General features: G+C 55.9%; 1 protein-coding gene across 1 annotated transcript in view; it reads right to left on the reverse strand.

Annotated features, from left to right (window-relative positions):
* LOC119970779 (coiled-coil domain-containing protein 80-like) overlaps positions 1 to 8721 on the reverse strand; it is a 45322-nt gene that overhangs the window by 34376 nt on the left and 2225 nt on the right. The window lies entirely within an intron of this gene.

The following is an 8721-nucleotide window of genomic DNA, read 5'->3' on the forward strand; positions in this document are numbered from 1 at the left end:
ACGTATACCATCTGCCTTTTTAAGCACTGTATCCACCTGCTCTGCTACCTTAAGGGACCTTGGTAGGAAATGTATCCTGCCCATCCATCTATCCCTGCTGAAACCTCTCTCAGGATCCCAGGCTCCTCTCCAAACAGCACTAGCAAACCTCACTGCAAGGACACTGGCTCCATTTTGGTTCAGGTGCAAACCTTCCACCTTGTACAGGTTGCATGGTCCCAATGACCCAGAAATCTAAACCCATCCCTCCTGCTCCATCTCTCCAGCCACACATTCTAGACTAACCTCCTTTTCTATACTCTCTAGCATGCGGCACCGGAAGTAATTCTGAGATTACTACCTTCTGGGTCCTGTTTTTTAATCTACTTCCGAACTCCGTAAATTCTGCTTTCAGGACCTCGTCCCTTTTTCAGCCAATATCATTGGTACCAATGTGAACCACAATATTGGTCTGTTTCCCTCCCCCTTCAGTTCACCACGCAGCTGTTCAGTGACATCCCTGACCCTGGCACCAGGGAGGCAACAGACCATCCGGGAGTGTCTTTTGCAGCCACTGTTCCCCTTACAATTGAATCCTTGACCACCACCACCCTGATATTCCTCCTCCTCCCCTCCTGTGCAGCAGACCCACCCATGGCACCATAATGTTGGCTGCCACTGCTTTCCCCGACACAGTCATCTCCCCCAACAGTATGCAAACTGGTACATGTGTTAGAAAGTGGGACGGCCACAGGGGACTCCTGCACTACCTGCCTTCCTCTGCTCTGCCTGCTGGTCACCCGTACACTTTCTGCCTGTTCAATCCTCACCTGCAGTGTGACCACCTCACGGAATGTGCTATCCACGACTCGCTCAGCATCCTGGATGCTCCACAGTGAATCCACCCTCAGCTCCAGCTCCCAAATGTGGTTAGTCAGTAGCTGCAGGTGGACACACTTCCTGCACACGTGGTGACCAGGAACAACTGGAGCTTCCATGGTTTCTCACATAGCACAGGAGGAGCATCTCACAGGTGCAAGCTCGCCTGCCATGACTACTCTTAAGCCCGTTATTTACTTCATTTTAACAAAACTTAAGCTATATAAGTACACTATTTGCCTACTTTAGGCTAACTTTACTTCCCTTTCCTACTTTGTTTACTTATATTACATTGTTATAATGCCCCCCCCCCCCCCCCCCCAGTTTACACTTATTTGTGCTGTTTCTCAGTTATTCCCCTCCTCCAAACAAAAAAAACAAAGCAAACAAGTCTATACTCATGACTGTTTCACTGTGACACTGGCTGCACAGTGAATGAGGACAGGGATCTGACCTCAGTATACATGAAACTCGCTGTGCTCCGCTCCGCTCCTGCCCGGACTGAGCTCCGCACTCAGTCTTTTCAGTTCCACCCTCTCCCAGTTTCACCTAACTCCCTGTGTTCACCCAACTCCCAACTCTCACCCAGCCAAGCAGGAACTCACAGTGACGTCTTCATACCTTCCTAAAGTCTGGCACCCAGACACAATCATCCAGGTGAGGCCAAACAAGTGTTTCAGACAAGTTGAACATAGCCCGCTTCTTCTTGTACTTTATGCCCATATTAATAAAGGCTAGGATAGTGTATGATTTATTAACCCTGCTCTCCACCTGTCCCAGCATTAATGATTTGTGCACATACACGCCCAGGTCCCTCAGCTCCTGCACATCCTTTAGAATTGTACCCTCTGTTTTACATTGTTTCTCTCGGTGTTATTCCTCCCAAAATGATTCACTTCACATTTCTCTGCATTGAAATTAATTTGCCATTTGTCCACCCATTCCACTAACTTTGTCTATGTCCTTTCCAAGTTAGGGGAGGCCTCACGGTAGCATGGTGGTTAGCATCAGTGCTTCACAGCTCCAGGGTCCCAGGTTCGATTCCCGGCTGGGTCACTGTCTGTGTGGAGTCTGCACGTCCTCCCCGTGTGTGCGTGGGTTTCCTCCGGGTGCTCCGGTTTCCTCCCACAGTCCAAAGATGTGTGGGCCATGCTAAATTGCCCGTAGTGTAGGGTTAATGGGGGGGATTGTTGGGTTACGGGTATACGGGTTACGTGGGTTTGGGTGGGGTGGTCATTGCTCGGCGCAACATCGAGGGCCGAAGGGCCTGTTCTGTGCTGTACTGTTCTATGTTCTATGGTGTGACATTGTCAATGAACTAGTAATCCAGAGACCCAGGTAATGATCTGGGGACCCGGGTTCCAATCCCACCACGGCACGTGGTGGAATTTGAACTCAATAAAATATCTCGTACTAAAAGTCTAATGATGACCATGAAGCCATTGTCGATTGTTTTAAAAATTCTAGTTCACTAATGTCCCTTAGGGAAGGGAATCTGCCGTCCTTACCCGGTCTGGCCTACATGTGACTCCAGAACCACAGCAATGTATGGGGCAGCAGGGTAGCATGGTGGTTAGCATAAATGCTTCACAGCTCCAGGGTCCCAGGTTCGATTCCCGGCTGGGTCACTGTCTGTGTGGAGTCTGCACGTCCTCCCCCTGTGTGCGTGGGTTTCCTCCGGGTGCTCCGGTTTCCTCCCACAGTCCAAAGATGTGCGGGTTAGGTGGATTGGCCATGCTAAATTGCCCGTAGTGTCCTAATAAAAGTAAGGTTAAGGGGGGGTTGTTGGGTTACAGGTATAGGGTGGATACGTGGGTTTGAGTAGGGTGATCATGGCTCGGCACAACATTGAGGGCCGAAGGGCCTGTTCTGTTCTGTGCTGTACTGTTCTATGTTCTAATGGGGTTGAGTCTTAAAACACCCTCAGCCAACGACGCCCACACCCCATGAATAATCCCTACACTACCCTCCTCACAGTGCACAATGCTTTCAATGTTGGTACTCCAAAGAACGTTCAGTGAATTGACTCCTGGGATGAGCCAGCACCCCTATGAGGAGAGATTGAGCAGAATTGGCCTATATTCTTCAGAGTTGAGAAAAATGAGAGGTGATTTCATTGAAACATCCAAGAGGTTGTAACAGGCTGAAAGGTTTTTAAAAATAATAAAAAATAAAACACTTATTGTCACGAGTAGGCTTCAATGAAGTTACTGTGAAAAGCCCCTAGTCGCCACATTCCGGCGCCTGTCCGGGGAGGCTGGTACGGGAATCGAACCGTGCTGCTGGCCTACTTTGTCTGCTTTAAAAGCCAGCGATTTAGCTGAGTGAGCTAAACCAGCCCCTACTTCTTTACTTCTGGTTGCAGGGACTATTACTAAAGGTCTTTGAACTCCCGTCATTTCGGAGCGAGGAGAGGTTTCTTCTCTCCCACTATATTTGGAATTCCCCACCACATCGGACCGTGGCTGTTCGGTTATTTGGCATATTCAATGTCAGGATTGGAAGATTTCTGAGGGAACTGAAGGATATGGGGATGGGCCAGCAGGGTGAAGCTAAGATGGATGATCAAATGGTGGAGGAGGTTTGAGGGGCCAAATTTCCTGCTCCTGATTCCTATATCTTCTTAATTGGCTGGGGGGGGGGGGTTGGTGAAGGGTGATTCAATTGGTCCGGACACATCACAAAATAAATCAGCTACAACATTTCAGAATGTAAAGTCCCGCCTTACTCTGTGGAGATGGTTCTGCAATGGGCACGGGCTGGAGGCCCAGTCATCGACTGGAATAAATACACATCAAAGCACCCTCAGACTGTCCTAACTGGGCCACATTTCTGTCATCCCTCTACCCTCCATCTCCCTCTACCCTCCATCTCCCTCTACCCTCCATCTCCTTCCTCCCTCTATCCTTCATCTCCCTCAATCCACCATCTCCCTCCTCCCTCTACCCTCCATCTCCCTCTACCATCCATCCCCTCCTCCCTCTACCCTCCATCTCCCTCTACCCTCCATCTCCTTCTACCCTCCATCTCCCTCCTCCCTCCATCTCACTCCTCCATCTACCATCGATCTCCCTCTACCCTCCATCTCCCTCTACCCTCCATCTCCCTCTACCCTCCATCTCCCTCCTCCCTCGACCCTCCATCTCCCTCAATCCTCCATCTCCCTCCTCCTTCTACCCTCCATCTCCCTCAATCCTCCATCTCCCTCTACCCTCCATCTCCCTCTACCCTCCATCTCCCTCTACGCTCCATCTCCCTCTACCCTCCATCCTTCATCTCCCTCCTCCCTCTACCCTCCATCTCCCTCCTCCATCTATCATCCATCTCCCTCTACCCTCCATCTCCCTCCTCCCTCGACCTTCCATCTCTCTCTATCCTCCATCTCCCTCTACCCTCCATCTCCTTCCTCCCTCTACCCTTCATCTCCCTCAATCCTCCATCTCCCTCCTCCCTCTACCCTCCATCTCCCTCCTCCCTCTACCCTCCATCTCCCTCTACCGTCCATCTCCCTCCTCCCTCTACCTTCCATCTCCCTCAATCCTCCATATCCCTCCTCCTTCTACCCTCCATCTCCCTCTACCCTCCATCTCCCTCCTCCCTCTACCCTTCATCTCCCTCTACCCTCCATCTCCCTCCTCCCTCTACACTTCATCTCCCTCTATCCTCCAACTCCCTCCTCCCTCTACCCTCCATCTCCCCCTACCCTCCATCTCCCTCCTCCCTCTACCCTCCATCTCCCTCTACTCTCCATCTCCCTCTACCCTCCATCTCCCTCCTCCCTCTACCCTCCATCTCCCTCTACACTCCATCTCCCTCTACCCTCCATCTCACTCCTTCCTCTACCCTTCATCTCCCTCTATCCTCCAACTCCCTCCTCCCTCTACCCTCCATCTCCCTCCTCCCTCTACCCTCCATCTCCCTCTACTCTCCATCTCCCTCTACCCTCCATCTCCCTCCTCCCTCTACCCTCCATCTCCCTCTACACTCCATCTCCCTCTACCCTCCATCTCACTCCTCCCTCTACCCTTCATCTCCCTCTACCCTCCATCTCACTCCTCCCTCTACCCTTCATCTCCCTCTATCCTCCAACTCCCTCCTCCCTCTACCCTCCATCTCCCTCTACACTCCATCTCCCTCTACCCTCCATCTCCCTCCTCCCTCTACCCTCCATCTCCCTCAATCCTCCATCTCCCTCTTTCCTCTACCCTCCATCTCCCTCTACCCTCCATCTCCCTCTACCCTCCATCTCCCTCCACCCTCCATCTCCCTCCTCCCTCTACCCTCCATCACCCTCTACCCTCCATCTCCCTCTACCCTCCATATCCCTCCTCCCTCTACCCTCCATCTCCCTCTTCCTTCTACCCTCCATCTCCCTCTCCCCTCAATCTCCCTCCTCCTTCTACCCTCCATCTCCCTCTACCCTCCATCTCCCTCCTCCCTCCACCCTCCATCTCCCTCAATCCTCCATCTCTCTCCTCCCTCTACCCTTCATCTCCCTCCTCCCCTACCCTCCATCTCTCTCCTCCCCTACCCTCCATCTCCCTCTCCCCTCCATGTCCCTCCTCCCCCTACCCTCCATCTCCCTCTACCCTCCATCTCCCTCCTCCCTCTCCCCTCCATCTCCCTCCTCCCCTACCCTCCATCTCCCTCCTCCCTCTACCCTCCATCTCCCTCCACCCTCTACCCTCCATCTCCCTCCTCCCTCTACCCTCCATGTCCCTCCGCCCTCTACCCTCCATCTCCCTCCTCCCTCTACCCTCCATCTCCCTCTACCCTCCATCTCCCTCCTCCCTCTACCCTCCATCTCCCCCATCCTCCATTTCCCTCCTCCCTCTACCCTCCATCTCCCTCCTCCCTCTATCCTCCATCTCCCTCCTCCCTCTCCCCTCCATCTCCCTCCTCCCTCTCCCCTCCATGTCCCTCCTCCCTTACCCTCCATCTCTCTCCCTCTACCCTCCATTTCCCTCCTCCCTCTACCCTCCATCTCCCTCTACCCTCCATCTCCCTCCTCCCTCTACCCTCCATCTCCCTCTACCCCCCATCTCCCTCCTCCCTCTCCCCTCCATCTCCCTCCTCCCTCTACCCTACATCTCCCTCCTCCCTCTCCCCTCCATCTCCCTCTCCCCTCCATCTCCCTCCTCCCTCTACCCTCCATCTCCCCCTCTCCTCCATTTCCCTCCTCCCTCTACCCTCCATCTCCCTCCTCCCTCTATCCTCCATCTCCCTCCTCCCTCTATCCTCCATCTCCCTCCTCCCTCTCCCCTCCATCTCCCTCCTCCCTCTCCCCTCCATGTCCCTCCTCCCTTACCCTCCATCTCTCTCCTCCCTCTACCCTCCATCTCCCTCCTCCCTCTACCCTCCATCTCCCTCTACCCTCCATCTCCCTCCTCCCTCTACCCTCCATCTCCTTCTACCCTCCATCTCCCTCTACCCTCCATCTCCCTCCTCCCTCTACCCTCCATCTCCCTCTACCCCTCCATCTCCCTCTACCCTCCATCTCCCTCCTCCCTCTACCTTCCATCTCCCTCCTCCCTCTCCCCTCCATCTCCCTCCTCCCTCTACCCTCCCTCTCCCTCCTCCCTCTACCCTCCATCTCCCTCCTCTCTCTACCCTCCATCTTCCTCCTCCCTCTCCCCTCCATCTCCCTCCTCCCTCTACCCTCCATCTCCCTCCTCCAGCACGGTAGCATTGTGGTTAGCACAAATGCTTCACAGCTCCAGGGTCCCAGGTTCGAATCCCGGCTTGGGTCATTATCTGTGCGGAGTCTGCACGTTCTCCCCATGTGTGCGGGTTTCCTCCGGGTGCTCCGGCTTCCTCCCACAGTCCAAAGATGTGCAGGATAGCTGAATTGGCCAGGCTAAATTGCCTTCAGGGTCCAAATTGCCCTTAGTGTTAGGTGGGGTTACTGGGTTATGGGAATAGGGTGGAGGTGTGGGTCTTGGGTAGGATGCTCTTTCCAAGAGCCGGTGCAGACTCGATGGGCCGAATCGCCTCCTTCTGCACTGTAAATTCTATGAAATCTATGAAATCCCTCTACCCTCCATCTCCCTCTACCCTCCATCTCCCTCCTCCCTCTACCCTCCATCTCCCTCCTCCCTCTACCCTCCATCTCCCTCCACCCTCTACCCTCCATCTCCCTCCTCCCTCTACCCTCCATCTCCCTCCTCCCTCTACCCTCCATCTCCCTCTCCCCTCAATCTCCCTCCTCCCTCTACCCTCCATCTCCCTCTACCCTCCATCTCCTCCTCCCTCTACCCTCCATCTCCCTCCTCCCTCTAACCCTCCATCTCCCTCTAACCCTCCATCTCCCTCCTCCCGCTACCCTCCATCTCCCTCCTCCCTCTACCCTCCATCTCCCTCCTCCCTCTACCCTCCATCTCCCTCTCCCCTCCATCTCCCTCCTCCCTCTACCCTCCATCTCCCTCTACCCTCCATCTCCCTCCTCCCTCTACCCTCCATCTCCCTCCTCCCTCTACCCTCCATCTCCCTCTACCCTCCATCTCCCTCCTCCCTCTCCCCTCCATCTCCCTCCTCCCTCTACCCTACATTTCACTCCTCCCTCTACCCTCCATCTCCCTCTATCCTCCATCTCCCTCCTCCCTCTCCCCTCCATCTCCCTCTTCCCTCTATCCTCCATCTCCCTCTACCCTCCATCTCCCTCTATCCTCCATGTCCCTCCTCCCTCTATCCTCCATCTCCCTCCTCCCTCTACCCTCCATCTCCCTCTCCCCTCCATCTCCCACCTCCCCTACCCTCCATCCTCTACCCTCCATCCCCCTCCTCCCTCTCCCCTCCCTCTCCCTCCTCCCTCTCCCCTCCATCTCCCCCTCCCTCTCCCCCCTCTCCCTCCTCCCTCCATCTCCCTCCACCCTCTCCCCTCCATCTCCCTCCACCCTCTCCCCTCCCTCTCCCTCCTCCCTCTCCCCTCCATCTCCCTCCTCCCTCTACCCTCCATCTCCCTCCACCCTATCCCCTCCATCTCACTCCACCCTCTCCCCTCCCTCTCCCTCCTCCCTCGCCCTCTCCCCATCTCCCTCCACCCTCTCCCCTCCATCTCCCTCCACCCCTCTCCCCTCCATCTCCCTCCTCCCTCTCCCCTCCATCTCTCCCCTCCATCTCCCTCCTCCCCCTACCCTCCATCTCCCTCTACCCTCCATCTCCCTCCTCTCTCTCCCCTCCCTCTCCCTCCTCCTCTCCCTCCTCCCTCTCCCTCCACCCTCTCCCCTCCATCTCCCTCCTCCCTCCTACCCTCCATCTCCCTCTCCCCTCCATCTCCCTCCACCCTCTCCCCTCCATCTCCCTCCTCCCTCTACCCTCCATCTCCCTCTCCCTCCATCTCCCTCCACCCTCTCCCCTCCATCTCCCTCCACCCTCTCCCCTCCATCTCCCTCCTCCCTCTCCCCTCCATCTCTCCCCTCCCTCTCCCTCCTCCCTCTCCCCTCCATCTCCCTCCACCCTCTCCCCTCCCTCTCCCTCCTCTCTCTCCCCTCCATCTCCCTCCTCCCCCTACCCTCCATCTCCCTCTCCCCTCCATATCCCTCCTCCCTCTACCCTCCCTCTCCCTCCTCCCTCTCCCTTCCATCTCTCCTCTCCATCTCCCTCCTCCCTCTCCCCCCTCCCTCTCCCCTCCATCTCCCTCCACCCTCTCCCCTCCATCTCCCTCCTCCCTCTCCCCTCCATCTCCCTCCACCCTCTCCCCTCTATCTCCCTCTACCCTCCATCTCCCTCCACCCTCTCCCCGCCATCTCCCTCCTCCCTCTACCCTCCATCTCCCTTTCCCCTCCATCTCCCTCCTCCCTCTCCCCTCCATCTCTCCCCTCCCTCTCCCTCCTCCCTCTCCCCTCCATCTCCCTCCACCCTCTC

Source organism: Scyliorhinus canicula, chromosome 8 (assembly GCF_902713615.1).
Source record: "Scyliorhinus canicula chromosome 8, sScyCan1.1, whole genome shotgun sequence".
In the NCBI taxonomy this organism is placed as follows: domain Eukaryota; kingdom Metazoa; phylum Chordata; class Chondrichthyes; order Carcharhiniformes; family Scyliorhinidae; genus Scyliorhinus; species Scyliorhinus canicula.